Source organism: Spodoptera frugiperda, chromosome 19 (assembly GCF_023101765.2).
Source record: "Spodoptera frugiperda isolate SF20-4 chromosome 19, AGI-APGP_CSIRO_Sfru_2.0, whole genome shotgun sequence".
NCBI classification, from domain to species: Eukaryota; Metazoa; Arthropoda; class Insecta; order Lepidoptera; family Noctuidae; genus Spodoptera; species Spodoptera frugiperda.
Window position 1 is genome coordinate 6,884,079 of NC_064230.1, and position 21,311 is coordinate 6,905,389.

General features: G+C 39.4%; 1 protein-coding gene across 2 annotated transcripts in view; it reads left to right on the forward strand.

The window, feature by feature from the left end:
• The first annotated feature begins 563 nt into the window (after positions 1-563).
• Positions 564-21,311, forward strand: part of LOC118281105 (toll-like receptor Tollo) — a 42,526-nt gene continuing 21,778 nt past the window's right edge. Inside the window, exon 1 of one of the 2 annotated variants that reach the window (XM_035601566.2) lies at positions 564-799. The gene's annotated coding sequence lies outside the window, so the exon portion shown is untranslated. Of the gene's footprint in view, positions 800-19,073; positions 19,233-21,311 lie in introns of those variants that run through there. The other variant, XM_035601568.2, reaches the window with a different exon arrangement.

Sequence of the window (21,311 nt, forward strand, 5' to 3'; positions counted from 1 at the left end):
ATCTATTTACAGAAATAAATATAATTTATCATATTTATTTATAGCTTCTGCCGGTGGTTTCGCGCGTACCTGAGAGATAAAGTCGGTTCATACCCTGTCTGTTTACCAAATTTCATCACAATCCAGTCAGCAGTTTTGGCGTGATTGACGAACAACTTCATCAACAACATTCAAACTTTCACATTTATAATATTAGTGTGATACGTCTATATGAAATGATATTTGTCACCACCTTTGCTCTTTCTGCGGGTGTGGTATACCCGACTAAGTGACTACAAATTTGACAGAGACTGTGCAGCAGCGCTCTCTGATAAACCTGAACCTTTTACACTGCAATCTCCAACCCGCCTGCCTGCGGAGATTATGGCAAACCCTCTTACGTAGAGAAATTTATAAAAACAAAAAATAAAGAATTTCATATTCCATTAATTATTACAACACAAGCAACACCACACAACTATAATTTTATTTCTGACATCACTTCTCCGCTACGACTATTTATAATCTATGCCACAGGCAAATTAGAATTTAAGCGCGGCAACACCGAGAAAATGAAAACAATGTCCGCCAGTCTATGACGTCGCTTGACGTTGGCGCTTGTGTGAAAACGTAGTGAGAGTATAAAACCTAATATATTTACGTAAATAACTAATAAAACTATGTGATGTTTAACAAAATGAGACTTAAAATGTTATAGTGTTATGTTTGAGTGCTAAAAACAACTTATATAGTGTTTAAAAGTTAAAATAAGTGAATATAATCATTGAAATTGTTTCGTTAGTCAAGGCGTTTTAAAAAGGTATGTTGTTTTTCTTATGACTTAAGTAGTTACTTCGCAATGCCATAGCGTTTTAACCGACTTCATAGGAGGGGGGTTATGTTGTAACATAGTATTTCTATTTGTTCAAAGATTTCTCTGTGTTTTGTCGCTTTTAAATGCGTGTTTCGATGAAAAATAATGGTGATTTTATGATGATTTTAAACGTAACAAAAACTTAATGGTTTTATAGATTAACTAATTGTTATAATAGACAGATAGTCGGTTTTTTACTTAAAAACAGTTGATTTTCAACAAAATAAAATGTTTTTAGTGTATTTCCACCAGAGATGTGCTATTCTACGTTGCTGTGGATGCGTTTGGCTTCCACCAATCATATTCATTGGTAGACTTAGCCACAGAATAATAAGTAAAGCCACAGAACTTAGTTAAGCTATAACTTAGCTAAGCACCGGTGGAAACGGACTCAGTTAAGCTAAATTGATGCATATTATATGGAAAGATGCGTACTACGGATGTGCTTCTCTGGACTAACTATCGATACATCGCATACTCGAGCTGCGCATCTTCCTCGCACAGCTACATAGCTTAGTATCAGTGGAAACGGTCACGTAGGACATAAAAGTTCACATACGATATGACACCCAGTTGCTTCGTGCGGGGATCGAAACCTGCCACATACATATTGCGCGGCAGCCAGGTTGCCCAGTCGCAACAACGCATGCAACCGTATCTCAGTATCATATTTAGGACGGCGAGCAAGGGTAGCTTGCCACCCGACCAGAACCAGACCCGTGCGTGCGGCGTCGCGTTCCGCGCGCGCCTCAAAGAGCCATCAGACCACCACAGATGGGGCCCAGTAGGGCTGATGCCTAATCCGGAGCTACGGACTACCTAGCGGGTTTACCGGGGCTCCGGCTTAAAAAGCAGGAGTAGGAACGGGGTGGTTTTTAGTCTGTAAGAGTCTGACACTCTCTCTCGCCTCGCCTAAGGCGAGAGAAGTCATTGGATGATTTTCCCCCTCTTAAAAAAAAGGTGAAACAGTAAGAAACATATAATTATTAGAAGGTTCTAGTTAGGTTAACTAGTAAGTTAGTTAGGTTTAGTAAAATCCAAAAATAGCTGTGCTTGTAGTCTAGATTAAAATATGGACACGCCCACTTTCTGCTAATCATTTTATTTTTGCAAATACCTTCTGCTAGCGACTTCGTTTTCAATCCCGTGGGATAAAAAGTATCCTATGTGTTATTCCAGACCATAATCTACCCCTGTTCCAAATATCATCTCGATCTCTTCAGCCGTTTTGACGTGATTGAGTAATAAACATACATTTAAGTGCGGGCTCGCCATGCTTCAGCACTGCTGGGCCGGCTCGACCGGAGTGATACCACGACCGAGCTGTACTCCGGCGTGAAACAACGCTTGCGTTGTGTTTCGTTGTGTGAGTGACGGTAGTGGAGATCCAATTAAACCCCCTTCCTCTGTCGATTCCCCAACAACGCTTAAATTCCTAACCCCCAAAAGCCCGGCGACGCACTTGTAACGCCTCTGTTGTTTTGGGCGTCCATGGGCGGCGGCGATTGTTTACCATCAGATGATCCGTCTGTTCGTTTACCGGCTTATACCATAAAAAATCGATTAGCATCAGTCGCGATGCGGCATGGTTAAATGAAAAAGACAATGAAAGTTATAAATAAGACAAAAGAGTAAAAAATAAAACTATTATTGCAACAGTGCCGAAATATCGGAAACTCATAGACATAAATAAACATGGTAAATATCCCGTCTCAAGTTCTAATGTTAGTGTTAGTGACCATGTCAGTTTATAAATTTATAAAACTAAGTAGTTATTGATCTCAATTTTATTAGTCATAGTAGTTGGAAGCATCCCAAAAATCTGAATCTGAATTGTTACATTAGGAAAGTCGTCTGCGAAGTCGCGGGGAATACTGAGTTTAATTTTATCTACACTTTTTCGCGACTGAGGTTAGAAGGCTATCTTTATCTTTGCACGAGAGAGAGAGGGAGAGAGAGAGATGATTCGACACTGTTCTGTCGTCTCGACCGCAGTGATAGTCATTATCACCTTGACACATACATACTAACAATTCCTTATGCAAGCTATCGGGGATCGCGGGACGATATTTGGCCACCGTAAGTGCGGGTTTGTAAGGCGAGCAAGGGTAGCTCACCGCCCGACCAGAATCAGACCCGTGCGTGCGGCGCGTCACGTTCCGCACTCGCCTCAAAGAGCCATCAGACCACCACAGATGTGGCCCAGTAGGGATGATGCCTGATCCGGAGCTGCGGACTGCCTAGCGGGTTTACCGGCTCGAAAAGCAGGAGTAGGAACTTGGTGGTTTTTAGTCAGTAAGAGCCTGATTCTCTCGCCTCGGCCAAGGCGGGAGAAGACATTAGATGATTTTGTCCCCTACAAAAGCAAGCTAGTTACTCCCGCGCGGTTTCACTCACTGCTGGGCTCCTATTAATCGTAGCGTGATGTTTTATACTTCGCCTGACCCGGGAATCGAAACCGAGACCCCTTGCCCGGCAGTCGCACTTGCAACCACTCGGCCAACGAGGCAGTTTTTGAACTTGTTTACATTGAAAAATTTATCAGTATTGTACGTATGTGTGTGTCTATGTATAATACATACATACATACGTCGTGTTAAGTCAATGACAGACATGTTTTGAATGCACTTGCTCATACGATACGGTATGCAGACTCCTGATTGGTAGATATGTTTCTTTTATTAGTACCTATTTGTGATAAGTAAAGTAATTAACACATATCAGTTTTTTTGTCTGGACATCTTAGTAATGTTATAAATGTGTGTCATCATCATAAACAGTCTAAAAGTGGCCACTGCTGACCAAAGGCCTCTTCTCACACGGAGAAGGTTTGAGCATTAATCACCACGCTTGCTCAATGCGGGTTGGCGATTTCAATCTTATAATTAGAAATTATAAACCCAGGTTTCCTCATGATGTTTTTTTCGTTCGTTGCTCTACACTAGGATTTCTCCTGTGTCGTGGGTTTGTTTACAAACATACAAGTTCATATACACATGACACCCAGACCCGAAACAACAATTTGTGGATCACACAAAGAGTTGTTCCGTGCAGGAATCGAACCCGCTACACGTTGTTCGGCAGCCACAGCACCAACCGTGCAGTTTTCAATCAATGTTTGTTACTCAATCACGTCAAAATGACTGAAGATTAGGAATAACTCTGGATAGCCAGCAAAGCACCTGTGACTCCTCTGGTGTTGCAGGTATCAGGTTTCCCGTCTGTACTTTTGCCCCTACACCATAAACAAATAACACATGAGCTACTTTCTATCCTACAGGAATGCGGGCGAAGCCTTTAAAATTATTAAAATAAATAGACGAGGAAACTACCGGGACTCCGGCTTAAAGCAGGAGTAGGAACGGGGTGGTTTTTAGTCAGTAAGAGTCTGACACTCCCTCTCGCCTCGCCCAAGGCGGGAGAAGTCATTGGATAATTTTCCACCCTCAAAAAAAGGTACGAGGTAACTACCTCTGCCTACCCCATCAAGGAAAATGAAACATATTTCTCTTAAAATAAGATTCATCTGTCACTCACCAGATAAACGCTCGGCCGCTGACCTTGCGTACCGGCGTTCGATTCTCGGAATTAGCAAGTTTGCGTTCACGACCAACCAATAATAATTCAGTTGGTAGCTACTCGATGGTGGTGTAATATAATCGATTTTGTACTTGTAACTGTATAATCGATTTACAGTGGTTATAAGTGATTCGGCACTGCTGTCGGCTCGACCGGAGTGATATCACGGCCGAGCAGAAAACTGAATTGATACAATACTTGCGTTGTGTGAGTGAGGTTACCGGAGGCCCAATTACCTTAATCCCAATCTTCCCAAACCTTACTTCCCTGTTTTCCTACTTTTCTCTTGAATTTTACTAAAATTTTCTTTGAGCCCGAGACCTTTCCAACGAATGCAAAACCATGGAAAGCGGTTCGTGAAGTCAGGAAGGAAAACCTGACTTATTTTTATATTATAGATAAGATACACATACTGTATGTATTTATTTATTTACCTATTTTATATAAAATCATTCATAATTACAATAATTATGAAGTTATTTTTCCTTATAGTAATTAATTGAGCAGTATAATTCAAGTAGGTACCTATTGAAGGATAAAATTACAATTAATTACATAATCTTAATTACATACTTAGGTAATTAACTAGTTAATCAGGTTTAAGACTCATTCCATAAATAACAGCCTATAAGTGTCCACTGCTGACCAAAGGCCTCTTCTCACACGGAGAAGGTTTGAGCATTAATCACCAAGCTTGTTCAATGCGGGTTGGTGATTTCAAACTTATGATCAGAAATTATAAGGTCAGGTTTCTTCACGAAGTTTTCTTCCCCTGAGTGTCCATGGCAGGGGCTGATTGCTTATATTTTTTTAACGTATAAGCTGGTAAACAAACTGACTGACCACCTGATGGTAAGCAATCAGCGGACACTTGAAACACCAGTGTTACAAGTACGTTGCCGGCCTTTTGGAGGTTAGGAATTTGAGGATTGTTTGTTATTTGGGATTAGGGAGATTAGGTAGTAGGCCCTTTGGTAACCTCACACAACGAAACACAACGCAAGCGTTGTTTCACGTCGGTTTTCTGCTCGGCCGTAGTATCACTCCGGTCGAGCCGGCCCAGCAGTGCGGAAACATGGCTCTCCCACACTTAAATTTGACCATCTGATAAAATAAAACCACTTAGTAAATATTGAATCTTAAAGTAAATAATAAATATACCGTTTAGCCGCAACACTTGCATAATTGTTTATATATAGTTACACTCTCATATGTACCTATATGGAAAATCCTAAGTCCTTTAAGAAAAGGTCACTGCCGTTTTTGGAAGATCCTATTTCTGAAGGCAATTTTGGCAATATTTACTTAGTTACAGTGGTGTAGCTCACCTTGGCGGGACCCCGTATAAAAATTGTTAGGGCCCCCCTTATTTTGAGGGGGGAAAATCATCCAATGGCTTATGCCCGCCCTATCTCTCAAGCCTCAAAGAGGGGTCTTACCGATGCTATAACAGTGAGCCCATATAAGTTTTTACCCGACTGCCCCAGAAGGAGGGTGTTACCAATTCTAGAAAGCCAGCCTTATGTGCCCTCACTAAGTCTTCATATTTAGAATGGGTCCCGACTGCTTCAATTTTACGATGACTCTCTTGTTTTAGGGTTTTTTCATTTTCATGTTATAAAGAAACGCAGTCGGATTTTTTGGTTTTTTAAATTAACCTTTTTTATTAAACTGACATGGTTACTAGTAATATCATTAGAACTTAAAACGGGATATTTATATGTGAGTGATACAAGTGACAGTGGTAGCGGAATCAGCAAAAAACGAACTAGAAAGAGGGTAGACCGATTTGTCTGCTCATAAACATCCACCCGCATATACTCCAGTTCATCCGTGATCATGGCGCTTGTAACAGTGCCGAAATATCGGAAACTCATAGACATAAATAAATATGGTACATATCCCGTCTTAAGATCTAATGAGCCCATGTTTGGGGGGCATAATATATCACTATTGCACCCGTGCGAAGCTGGGGCGGATCGCTAGTTTAACCCAAAACTAATTATTATTCAATGCAGACCTGTAGTTCTGTGGTATAAATAAACAAACAAACTCTTTAGCTTTACAATATTAATTTAGATGTAGCAAGTAACTTGTTTACCTCGGTCGAGTACCGAGCAACGGGATCCGGGTTCGATACTCAGGTAAAACATTCTCAAGTTTTTTGGTGTTTCAAGGATACAATTTGACCTCAAAATCACAGATTACAACAACACCTTCACGCCTTTTTTATCCCCGAAGGGGTAGGCAGAGGTGCACATTACGGCACGTAATGCCGCTATACAATGTACACACACTTTTCACCATTTGTGTTATATGTCCCATGTAATAGGGGGTGAGCCTATAAATTAAATAGTAAATAATGACTAAAATTGGTGAAGGCAAACAATGCCTAATAAGTCCTAATTAGGCAACGTCTAAAGTCCGGCCAAAATAGTATAGAGGTCACATGTGAAGTCAAAACAGCAATATTGTGAAATTTGTCCACTAAAGGTACAATTTTGATACGTTACGGCACGTAATGCCGCTATACAATGTACACACACTTTTCACAATTTGTGTTATAAGTTCCATGTAATAGGGGGTGAGCCTATTGCCATATACTGGACACAATTCCAGACTCCGTGCTACTAGGGAAAATTTTTCGAAAAACCGAAAAAAAAACACAAAAAGAGTAATACTTTGCCCGACCTGGGAATCGAACCCGAGAATCAATAACCTGCCTTACAGTCGCACTTGCGATCACACGAGGCAGTTTATTGATTAACTTCCGTTAAATCTTATTCAAGGAAAATATGAGTAATCCGTATTAGGCGGTAGTTATTCACATCAACAGTTTAGGAGGAAAAACCCGCCGCTAACTATACGAAATATCGACCTATGACCCATATGTTTAATAGGATATGTGATAAGCTATGACACTGTCAACACTAGTTGATTACACTTAGTTATAAGTTGTATACAAATTGTTACATTTTTAGGGTTCCGTAGCCAGCTAACATATCCGTGCGGCGCGTCGCGTTCTGCGCGCGCCTCAGAGAGCCATCAGACCACCACAGATGGGGCCCAGTAGGGCTGATGCCTAATCCGGAGCTGCGGACTACCTAGCGGGTTTACCGGGGCTCCGGCTCGACGGGCAGGAGTAGGAACGCGGTGGTTTTTAGTCAGTAAGAGTCTGACACTCCCTCTCGCCTCGCCCAAGGCGGGAGAAGTCATTGGATGATTTTCCACCCTCAAAAAAAAAAAAAAAAAGCTATCATATACGTGATGGGTGTTTATAGATAGGTCTTTAAAAAAGACATGAAGGTTCCTAAAATCACGTTTCGTCCTATTCCCCTCTAACTTTCAAAATAAGAGAGTAGGAAAACTGAAAAAAATATATGCTGTAGATTTCAATGGAAACTACAAACGAAAATTGGTTTGAACAAGATATCATTATTAGTTTTTAAGAAATAAAACATTTTCAAAAACCGCAAATATAACTTTGTCGTTCATACAAACACTATGTAAAACCAAGTTATTTTACAACTTTTATATTATGTCATCTACTTGCTGCTACGGAACCCTTCATGGGCGAGTCCGACTCGCACTTGGCCGGTTTTTTTAAACAGAACAATTAATTTCATACGTATTTAGAAAATGCTTAAGGGGGTAAAATCATCCAATGACTTCTCCCGCCAGGGCGAGGCGAGAGGGAGTGTCAGACTCTTACTGACTAAACACCACCCCGTTCCTGCTCCTGCTTTTCGAGCCGGAGCCCCGGTAAACCCGCTAGGTAGTTCGCAACTCCGGATGAGGCGTCAGCCCTTCTGGGCCCCATCTGTGGTGATCTGATGACTGTTTGAGGCGCGCGCGGAACGCGACACGCCGCACGTACGGGATATAAATATACCTAATGAATGAATGTAATGTTTTTTAACAAATCGATTAATTTAATATGTCTTTAGACTCTTATATGTTTTGTTCGAAAATGCTTCGGAGAGACATGTCATGAAATAATATGTATATTATTTCAGCACGATTGTCGATTCGACTGGATTTAGGATGTTTTTCCACCAGAGATGTGCTATGCTACGTTGCTGTGGATGCGTTTGGCTTCCACCAATCATATTCATTGGTACACATAGCTTAACACTGGTGGAAACGGGTTCAGCTAAGCTATGTTTTTTATATGGAAAGATGCGTGCTATCTGCTTCTCTACTATCGATACATCGCATACTCGAGCTGCGCATCTTCCTCGCAGCTACATAGCTTAGTATCGGTGAAAATGGTCACATACTAGTTTCACAGCTTAGCGTATGGCGTGTCGCAGGAGGAGGAGGTAAAAGCAGGAGTAAGAACGGGGTGGTGTTTAATCAGTAAGAGTCTGGCACTCTCTCTCGTTTCAACAAGGCGGGAGAAGTCATTGGATGATTTTCCCCTTTAAAAAAACCTTTAAATTGTGGCAACACCTGACAAGTGACAGATGGCAGAAGTCGCACATAGACTATCGACGAGCAAATCAACGGATGACGTCATAAACCATACATCGCACATGTGAAGTGTACATGCGAATAAACATGGATAGACAATCCCAACGAACAACAGTTGGGCAGAAAGCCCGCCAGGCACGATCACCTCGCCTGATCGGAGGATACTGCTTTACTTAGGGAACTTTACTCTCTGTTGTCTAAAACATCTTCGAAGCATAGCTACATAGTACATCGAGTCACACAAAGAGCTGTTCCTTGCTGGTATCGTGGTTCACACCCACTACAAGAATTGAACTCGCTGTTATAAGAATGGCGGGTTTAAAAATAACCTATACATATACCGTATAGTATAAGTATTATAATTGATGAGTAACGTAGAGCCATGTGGCGGCCGAATTCCGAGAATACAATTATGCTCGCGCCAAACTAAATATGTTACTCTGTCTTATTGTGGCTTGTTTAATTAATTTTTTTATTAATTGATTTGTGAGAAAGTTTGTGTGTTTATGTGTTTGTTTGTTACTCAATCACGCTGTACAGTCCACCCGGAAAATTCATGTAATATTGTAGACCCGCCCCAGCTTCGCATGGGTGCAATGGTGATATATTAAGCATGTATTATACATATAAACCTTCCTCTTGAATCACTCTATCTATTGACCAAGATATCGTCGTATCATGAAATTTGAAACAGGTTTAGATTATGGTTTAGAATAACACAAGGCTATTTTTTATTCCACACTAACGTAGGTGAAACCGTTGGTAAAAGCTACTAAATTATGTACATAGACTTAATAATCACAACTTACATGGTTACTCGGCTCCTATAGATCGTAGCGTGATGTTTTATAGCCCATAGCCGGCCCCTATTAATAGACAATCTAACACGAAAATAATTATCCAATTCGAACTCGTCATTCCGGAGATTAGCACGTTCAAACAAACAAAGTCTTCAGCTTTATGTATTAGTATTAGCGACCCGCCCCAGCTTCGCATGGGTGCAATGGTGATATATTATACATGTATTATACATATAAACCTTCCTCTTGAATCACTCTATCTATTACAAAAAACCGCATCAAAATCCGTTGCGTAATTTTAAAGATTTAAGCGTACAGACAAACAGACAAAAATAGCGACTTTGTTTTATACTATGTAGTGAAGTACTAGCGACCCCTCCCCCAGTTTCGCATGGATGCAATGGTGATATAAAAAAAAACAGCTTTGAAATATTATTAGGTAGATAAGTATAGGTACTTAGAGAAATAGCATGTAGCCTATTGCCAAATACCGGACACGCCGACTCGGTTGTAATCCAAGTCACCACACAATTGTTACAAAATAGTAAAACCCAATATTCATGTAATATTACCTTGCTTCATTGGAAATTCTCAGTCAAAGACCAGGAGGTCTACTCTAATTCAATGAAAAACGAAGTTTCGTCCGAAACTTCGCAGATTGCATACTACAATTCTATTTATTGCGAACTTTCGTGAACAAAAATGAACGAATAAAATGAAGATAAATAAATAGGTTTTGATATGAAATTAAAAATAAAACGTTATTTTAAGTAATTCTATTAGTAAATCAATAAACCTACGGCCGAAGATTAAACGAAACTTCGCATTCGAGAACCGGAGTAGCCCTACTGGATTTTTATGTTTAACCATATTCTGCCAAGCCTTCTGGCTTCGCTCGCGTTCCCATGCGATTAAAATTAGCCATAATCCACCCCTGTTTCAAATATTATCCCCATCCCTTCAGCCGATTTGACGTGATTGAGTTTTTTTTTTAAGGTAACTATAACTAAGTCGGCAGGCGGATCACCTAATGGTAGCAATTGCCGCCAAAAAAAACGTTGCCTCACAATTCACATTATGATATTCTCCTGTGTCGTGGGTGCGTTTACAAACATACCTACAATTTCACATGCACATGACACCCAGACCCGAAACAACAATTTGTGGATCACACAAAAAATTGGTCCGTGCGGGAATCGAACCCGCTACACGTTGCACGGCAGCCAGTTGCCCAGCCACCGCGCCAACCATGCAGTTGTTTTGTCGATTGTTACATTAAGACGTCGACCACAATGTCCTAATAGTTATCAAAACAAAATATAGAACCTTACTAAGCTCCAAAATATGGAATTACCAAATTATGTAATGACCTAAACAGGATTTGAAGTTATGACCGCAAGGTAGAAAGGTATTTCCCATGTTTTCCAATTTCCGTATCTATAGATATAAAGCTAAAGATTTTGTTTATTTATTTGTACGTGCTAATCTCCGGAATTACTGGTTTGATTTGAATAATTATTTTTGTGTTGGATAGTCAATTTATCGAGCAAGGCTATAGGCTATAAAACATCACGCTGTAATCAATAGGAGTCGAGCAGAGGTGAAACTGTACGAGTAGCTAGTAAATTAATATGTCGTAGGTTTATTATGACTTTATATCGTTGTGTGAGTGAGGTTACCGGAGGCCCAATTACCACCCTTCCAAATCTTCCCAATCCCCGATTCCCCAACAAACCTTTGTTTTTTGTTTTTGAGGGGAAAATCATCTAATGACTTCTCCCGCCTTGGGCGAGGCGAGAGGGAGTGTCAGACTCTTACTGACTAAAAACCACCCCGTTCCTACTCCTGCTTTTCGAGCCGGAGCCCCGGTAAACCAGCTAGGTAGAATAAAAGGTGTAAGTAACGTCACTCACCTTTTACAATAAATACTTTAATATCCGGAAACCAAACCCAAGCCTTGCGACCTTTCAATCAAGTCTGTTTACAACTCTACACATAAATAATGACGTAAGAAAACTTACGCTTGGCTCTTTCATACGTCATTCTTTAATGGTATAAACCGGTAAACGAGCAGACGGATCATCTGATGGTAAGCAATCGCCATCGGGCGATGAGGATTGATGGGGATTGATGAATATAAATGCTGCCAACGGTTTCACCTGCGTTCCTGAAGGATAAAAAGTAGCCTACGTGTTATTACAGACAACAATCTTTTTCTGTTCCAAATTTCATCCCGATCCCTTCAGCCGTTTTGACGTGATTGAGTAACAAACATGCACACAAACATTTATAATATACTACTTCCACGCAGTTTCACTCGCTCTGCTTAGCTCTTGTTGGTCATAGCGTGATGTTTTAACTTATAGCCTTCCTCGATAAATGCGCTATCCTACACAAAAAGAATTATTTAAATTGGACCAGTAGTTCCGGAGATTAGCGCGTTCAAACAAACAAACAATCAAACAAACTCTTCAGTTTTATAATATTAGTATAGATTAGGTTCAAATCCCATTCCGTGACCTTTTATCGTAGTAAAGCGTAAGATTTTTTGCGATAATATTCTCGTTATGTGCGACAGAGACAGCTATATCACATCGATAGTGTTGTTTCACTCGCACATCAATATAATGACGCAACAACAGATACTCGGGCGAGTCCGGTTTTTTTGTTTTTATTTTTTTATTAATTATTGTTTAGCTTTGTTTTGTTAATAATGCGTCTTATTATTTATCCTATTAATTTTACTATTATTATAATTGTGAGCGTTTGTATGTTTGTTCCTCAATTACGTCAAAACGGCTGATTGAATCAGGATGAAAGGAGAATGTTTACGTATACAAAGTGTGGGCTCGCCATGCTTCGGCACTGCTGGGCCGGCTCGACCGGAGTGATACCACGGCCGAGCAGAAAACCGACGTGAAACAACGCTTGCGGTGTGTGAGTGAGGTTACCGGAGGCGCAATCATCCACTTCCCAATCCCCTCTTTCCCAACAATCCTTAAATTCCTACCAAAAGACCGGCAACGCAATTGTAACGCCTCTGGTGTTTCGAGAGTCCATAAGCGGCGGCTATTGCTTACCATCAGGCGATACGTCTGCTCATATAAAAAGCTGGGGTAGATTTTGGTCTGGAATAACACATAAGCTAGATACTTTTTATCCCTAGAAATACTATAACGCAAAAGCACCGAATACCGACCGGTGATCGGCGCGGCGAACAAAATCCTCCAAAAGATAAACAAAATATTCAACATCGTATAATAAAAAATGCTTTTCCGAAAGTATATTAAGTACGAATTAAAAATATGTTCATAATTTTGGCCTTTTACGACTATTTTGTACCTATATTTCGATTTAAACTCTTACGCTTGGAAAAATACTAAAGTCCCCGTATACCGACCGACTGCCGACAGATGTCCGTGATACCGACTCCTCAGGAACCTGACTGGAAGCAATAGAGTAGAAATTCGTAAAACAACAATCTTTCTAAAACTATTGACGCATTGTTTTTGGATTCGATACTGAAATTACGATAATGATTTTAAAATTTAACATAACATTACGTTTTTTAACACTCGGAGATGTAAGCAGAGAACATACAATGTGACGTCTACTTTTCAACCTACCGTGTAGGTAGTTATTTATTTTTTAATTAAGTTTCCTAGTATTTCAGCATAAGATTTACCTACATCATGTCGATCTTAATTTATTATGCCTAATAAAGAAATTGTTCGTATTGGTAGATACCTATTATTAAGATACGTAATTAGTTAAATTCGTGACTAAACTTTTGTATGTACCATACATTACATACTATGTATCGTACATATGGTAGGTACTTATTTTATTTACTTTACTACTTGTAGGTTGTAGGTACAATAAACCTCCGTAGTTATTTTCGGAACATTATGTGTCGTAGGTATTACGTACAAGTACTATACCTATTACTAACGTTTTTGTCGTTCATCCCGATGACTTACCGATGATGTGCTTATCATGTAATTTAACCTTTTGAACGCCAATGGCATGTATAGATGTCATGCGCAAGCGTGCCCTGTGCGCCACCGACATCTATAGATGCCAAGAAACAGATCACAGAGAAAAACAAAATAAACACATTAAATCATTACTTTCACGTGTTTTATTGATGTATCTTAAGAACTGAATACCCAGTTATTACATAATTGTACACAGTGAACAAAATTGCAATATAGTTATTCTAATATTTGATTGATAAAAACAACTTAAATATCGGCTAAAAAAGCATGTTCTCTCGCGCCAATGGCATGTATACATGCCTACTAGTGATGTAGTGTAATTCAAGTAATATTAAAACTTCAGCTAAATGACTCGCTTATTTTTTGTAATAACTATTAAAAAGTATATATAACCTTAGTCTCTGAGAAAAAAGGTAAACTCGTGACGTCGTAAGCGCGTGCCGTGTTTTTAAATGCGGGGAAGTTGCAAAAAATATTTTATCTAGTACCTACATTATAATTGCGAAAAATGGCGAGTGAAGAGGTTTATAGTACAGAAGAACTATTGCGCATTCTAGATAATTATAAAATATTTTTGTAGGTTACTATCAACATCAGAAATTTTTGTTATTGATAATAATTATAGATAATATACAATTTAGTTTTAAATTTTACAATTCCAAGACTGTTAGTGAGCATAATGTTTTATAGGTACAATTGTTGATTTTTATATATTTTTAAGTTTCACGTAACCTTTTTCAATTACAAGGCTGTTAATGAGCATAATAAATAAATACGATTGTTGATTTTTTATATTTTTAAGTTTCATGTGACATTTTACAAATACAAGGCAACTATTTTAAGAATATGAAAGTGTATAAATAATATCACTAAAATCTACAGATTTTTTATATACCTATATAGATATTATAGATACCTATTTAGCAGTTTTCAAATTTGATTACCTAATACATAAATGAACTCGATAAGTTACATTATTCAGCTAACTACATCCCTAATCATAAACGAGAGATTAAAAAAAAATGGATAGTTGCCCGCGCCATTGGCATGTATACATGCCAATGGCGCGTAACTGATAGATAATAGTGCTGTAACTTGCTGCAATTTTATATGTATTTTTGTGTCTCAAAAGGTTGATATTTCATTGATAGTTGCTATTAATGTGGTCTTAAGTTTATTACAGTGGGAGATTAGGTTAAATAAATATTCTTTTTATGTTATAAGCAGTTTATTCAAAAAAAAATTCAGACGAAAATTATTACTCACTTTGGTTTATCGATAACATTTTGGAATCCCTAATATTTTCAAGGTTATTTCGTTGAATTTGTGTCTCGGCGTGGAGGGCACGGCGAAGCGTTTATGCTCTGGCGGTCAAAAGGTTAAAAAAAACACCAAAACCTATATTCCCTTAGTTAGTCGGAACAAGGGACAGGGAAACAAATCGTATCCAGACTACGACCAAACCTGTATTTGTATAATAAAACGTCTTAACTGAAATTTATACCATTTTTTAGTTACTTTCTACTCTACTATTACTTATTAAGTTGTAACAATATCGTATTCATGAAATTCTTCGAAATAAACATAAAATATAAAGGTTTACTTCTAGCAAGTCTTAGTGAAGGAATCGTAAATATATCGGAAATATGTCAATTTGAAACGTAAATTACAAAGAATCCATTATAGTTAGCATAGGTCGGATACCGGTCTAATATCTAAGGATAGCTTTAAGAATAAGAAACTAATCACAAAACACTCCTAAAACAACCCACGTTACAGAAAATTAGTGTCATTCATAAACCTTAAAATTCCGTTTACCGACCAATTTGGTCGGTATTCGGTACGTCGTCATTTTGTAGGGCTCCTTATTCCGTCCAACATTAATTTATCGATAAATCTATAAAAACATGGAATTTCTGTATGCATATTGAAATTATAAGGACTCAATGAACCAATAAATCACATAAAGTAAATACATTCTTAGTTTACCCGAGTGATCATCGTCAAAATCGAGATCTTTTATTTCACTGATTTATGTTTTTTTCGCATGAAAATTTACGCAAACTGCACCTTTTTTATATTTCGCAGGACAGTCGGAATGTGCGTTAACCCCACAAACCCAAGTTTTGACTGAAGGTGAATGATGAATTAATGTATTGAATAAGGCGTATTTCAAGACTTTCGCGCGATAAATACACAAATTAGCGTAAATAAACTAAAATGGTCGGATAGAGGAGGCCGGTCGGTAACCGGTACCTTTGCGTTAAATGTGGAAGTTTTAATTGTGTATGTTTGTTACTCAATCACGTCAAAACGGCTGAAGATATCGGGATGAAATTTGGAACAGGGGTAGATTATGGTCTGGAATAACACATAGGATACTTTTTATACCACATATTATAAATGCAAAAATTTATGAGAGTGGTACATATCCCACCCACTCGCACGAAGCGCTTCGCTTCAAACTTCCTTGTGCGAACTGCTAGGGAGTGGAACGCCTTGCCGGAGTCTGTGTTTCCTGATGGGTATAACCTGGGTGTCTTCAAAGCCCGAGTGAATAGGTTGCTTATGGGCAGACGTGCTCCATTGTAGGCCGCATCATCACTTACCATCAGGCGAGATAGCGGCCAAACGTCGACCCATCAAATGTAAAAAAATAATAGTTATATCTGTCTGTAAATATGTATCTCGTTGTGAAAAAAATGTTACTGCGTATTAAAGATTATCGAAAAGTTCAAAGGATGGTTCAAAAACACAGTTATCAAGAACAGTCTGGTTATTACTTACTTACTATCGCACATTCTAAGAATTGTTTAATTTAACCTTTTTTTTGCATGTAAACTCTCACGGCCAAATTCTCAGAAACTACTGAGCCAATTTCTATGAGACTTTGCACGCGTACGCTATATATCATATCTAGATGTAAACGTTGTTTAAAGTAAAATGTTTGCTTTTTTTTAAACGTTGCCTCATATTAGAACTTTCTCCGAGTCGTGGGTGGTTTACAAACATACAATTTCATATACACATGACACCTAAACCGCGCCATCGGCACACCGGAGTGATACCACGGCCGAGCAGTACAGACGTGAAACAACGTTTGCGTTGTGTGAGTGAGATTACTGGACACCCAATTGCCCCCCTTCCAATCCCCGATTCCCGAACAACAGCCCTTAAATTCCTAAACCCCAAAAGGCCGGCAACGCACTTGTAACACCTCTGGTGTTTCAAGTGTCCATGGACGGCGGCTATTGCTTACCATTGTTTCATAAAAAAAAAAAACGAAAGGGCCTCATTGGTAGAATAGAGCTCATTAAAACCGAAACTGATTTTATTATCAGAAAGAATGATGATATTAAAACGTATGCCTGAAATAAACCTGTAAACAGTGACTCATGCAATCAGAATGTGTATTGGGAGATATTTCAATCTATACTTCTATACTAATATTATAAAGCTGAAGAGTTTGTTTGTTTGAACGCGCTAATCTCCGAAACCACTGGTCCGATTTGAATAATTCTTTTTGTGTTGAATAGTGCATTTATCGAGGAAGGCTATAGGCTATAAAACATCACGCTATTACCAATAGGAGCCAAGCAGAGCGGGTGAAACCGCGCGGAAGTAGCTAGTCTGTAATAAATCAATCTACTCTTACTTAGGCTCAATTTAAACCGCCGCCTAATAGAGGCGATATCTGGTAACAGTACTGTACTTTTTTAAGGGGCGAAAATTCCTAACTAAGGCCGACATCGAACTTCTCGTCTCTGGTGTTTCAAGGTCCGAGCGGGAGTGCCATCAGGTGACTCGTTTACTTGACTATAACAAACCCCGTTCCTTCTCTTGTTTTGCCGGCCGGAGACAATCCCGCCGCCCGCCGCCTGAAATACCAGAGGCGTTACAAGTGCGTTGCCATCTTTTTAGGAGTTAGGAATTTAAGCCCTGTCGTTCGGGCCCCATCGGAGATTGGTTAGGGGCGAAATTAGGGCTCCGGTAACCTGACTCTCAGAACGAAAGAAAGCAAGCGTTGTTTGACGTCTGTAGGGTACTGCTTGGCCGTGGTATCACTCCGGTAGAGCCGACCCAGCCAGTGCCGAGCCATGGCGAGCCCACACTTACAAATTTCAAATAACTAGACTGGGAAGGTACTTTTGAACATCATACTAGAGGGTAAAAAAAAAAACAAAATGTCAGTCTGTCGGTCAGTCCTCTAGTTGCTCGATACAAACTCGTTCCAAATGTAGATTCCTATGGAGAAGAACGGGCAAGTCCACATCACCTCGAGCAACAAGTAGAGCATGAGACTCAATATTAGGTACTCTAGTTAATATAATAATATTAGTTACAATTAGATAAGTTGTAAAAAATAATATTCTAACAATAATAAAAGATAAAACTTGTTAGTTTCGGGAAAACCGAGTGTCATAGGGCGGCTGTCATAGTTTGATAACTAGCATACAAACATACATACACAACTATGTAGGTACCTATATGCTATACGATACCCCATAGTAAGTTTTTTTTGCGGGTAAGTAATCAAAACGAAGAGAGAAACCAACCAATCAGTACCCTTCATATGAGGTATCTGACACTACTGGGCCGGCTCGACCGGAGTGATACCACGGCCGAGCAGAAAACCGACGTGAAACAACGCTTGCGTTGTGTTTCGTTGTGTGAGTGAGGTTACCGGAGGCCCAATTACCCCCTTCCTAATCTACCCAATCCCCGATTCCCCAACAACCCTTAAATTCCTTACCCCCAAAAGGCCGTTAACGCGCTTGTAACGCCTCTAGTGTTTCAAGTGTCCATGGGCGGCAGCGATAGCTTACCACCAGGCGATCCGTCTGCTCGTTTACCGACGTATTTCATTAAAAAATATATATATATATATTTTCTATGTAGCTGTGCGAGGAAGATGCGCAATTCGAGTATGCGATGTATCGATAGTAGAGAAACATATAGCACGCATCTTTCCATATAAAAAACATAGCTAAGCTGAGTGTGCGAACTGCTAGGGAGTGGAACTCTTTGCCGGAGTCTGTGTTTCCTGATGGGTATAACCTGGGTGTCTTCAAGGCCCGAGTGAATAGGTTGCTTATGGGCAGACGTGCTCCATCGTAGGCCGCATCATCACTTACCATCAGGCGAGATAGCGGCCAAACGTCGACCCATCTAATGTAAATAAAGTCGAATCATTTAAAAAGCCGTAATTTCCAATTAGGTATATAAGATATATCTCCTTTCGGACGGGATATCCGAAGTTGTATGTTTTCTTATCTCTCTATATGTTTTTTCGTCATAATATTTTATGATTTTTACGCTCTACTATGCTATATGTTGCACAGTTTCGCTTCAACCGTGCGCGTGATCGCACGAGTGTGTGTCGTGGTTATTTTCAATTAATTTTTAATAACCTATGTTTATTTTGTGGTGTATAAACCAATTAAGTGTTATTTTTTAATTAATTATAATTATTAAGTTGGTGTTTTATATGTATATGTGAGGTGTTTTGACTTGATTTGGTAAATACGTGTGAGTTTTTATTTTGTTTTTTTTTAAACGTTGTTCCACACTAGGATTTTCTCCTGTGTCGTGGGTGTTACAAACATACAAGTTCACATACATATGATACACAGACACGAAACAATAATTTGTGGATTACACAGAGTTGCTCCGTGCGGGAATCGAATTCGCTACACGTTGCGCGGCAGCCAGTTGCCCAGCCTCATGTTTTATTTATATGTATATGGTTTTATTTAGCTTGTCTTGTTTGTTTGTTTATCTGTTTTGGTCTTTCATCATCGTCAATCACTACATAGTATAAAACAAAGTCGCTTTCTCTGTCCCTATGTCCATTTGTACGCTTAAATCTTTAAAACTACGCAACGGATTTTGTTGTGGTTTGTTTAATAGATAGAGTGATTCAATAGGAAGGTTTATATGTATAATACATGCATAATATATCACCATTGCACCTATGCGAAGCGGGGGCGGGCTAGTTTATTATGTAATAAACATAGTAAATATCCCGTTTTAAGTTCTAATGATATTACTAGTGACCATGTCAGTTAAAAAATTGACATTAAAGGAGGATTTTCCCCTTCAAAAAAAGTGGCCATGGATGGCGATGACTGCATTATACCGTGTGACTGGTGAAATACGTTCAATATTTATAGAATAATCGGTACTCGATTCTCGTTAACTTGGTATAAAAAAAATTGTTAGGTGCTTAATTTTTTATCGAAATGTCTCTAAAAATTAGTGAAATTTGGATAGGTCTCGATGTAGGTAGGTAACAGCTGTACAGTGTAGGTACCCATCCCATTTATTCTGTGTTGATACCGCGCTGCGCGACCCGTGCGTCCGCGCGGTGTCCAAGTATTCCGCAGTTAAATAAATAAATAAATACTGGACTCTCGGTGTACTGTGTACGAAGTTTACTAAAAAGATATTTAAGATTTCGTTTTTATGTTATTTTATTTCATGATATATGTTCGCATACTATCACGTCCTCAAATATTGAAGGTATCTCACCAGTCAGTCTGTATATTTGCATCCGTTACTATGAAATCGATGACTAGTATACGATACTATGAGGATATCTAGGTACAGTACCACATTTTTCTTAAAGGTCAATTTTAATCAATATAATAGTAATAAGTTAGGAATTAAAAGAATTTTCCTTAAACAGATATTTACATATGTAATGATACACAAAATAGTTATAACTAGTGGTTAATAGCTAAGGCTAGAGAAGTCATTGGATGACTTTCCCCCCCTTATGTTGCGTTTGAATGTTTGTCCGTCAATCACTCTTTTTAAAACCTTTTTAAAAAATCTTTTTTATCTTTTTAAAAAAACGTTGCCCCACATTAGGACTTTCTCCTGTGTCGTGGGTGCGTTTACAAACATACAATTTCACATGCACATGACACCCAGACCCGAAACAACAATCTGTGGATCACACAAAGAGTTGTTCCGTGCGGGAATCGAACCCGCGACACGTTGCACAGCAGCCAGTTGCCTAGCCACCGCGCCAACCGTGCAGTCACTCAGAAACAACTGAACGGATTTTGATGAAATTTGGTATACAGACAGGGTATGAGATGACTTGGGTGATAGGATACTTTTTATCCCACGGGAACGCGGACGAAGTCGCTGGCAGGAGCTGGTAGGCTGTAAAACATCACGCTACTATAAATAGAAGCAGAGCAATGAGTGAAACCTAGCCTATGGGGTCCAATAGGGCTAATGCCTGATCCGGAGCTGCGGACTACCTAGCGGGTTTACCGGGGCTTCGGCTCGAAGGGCAGAAGTAGGAACAGGGCGGTTTTTAGTCAGTAAGAGTGTGATACTCCCTCTCGCCTTGCCCAAGGCGGGAGAAGTCATTGGATGACATACCCTCATTAAAAACCTCGGGAGACTGCCTCGTTGGTCGAGTGGTCGCAAATGCGACTGCCGTACAAGGGGATTTAAGTTCGATTCCCGGGTCGGGAAAGTATTACTGGGCTTCTTTCGGATTTTCGAAAATTTCTGAGTAGTAACACAGAGTCTGGAAATGTGCTCGGTATATGGCAATAGGCTCACCCCCTATTACATGCGACATAAACT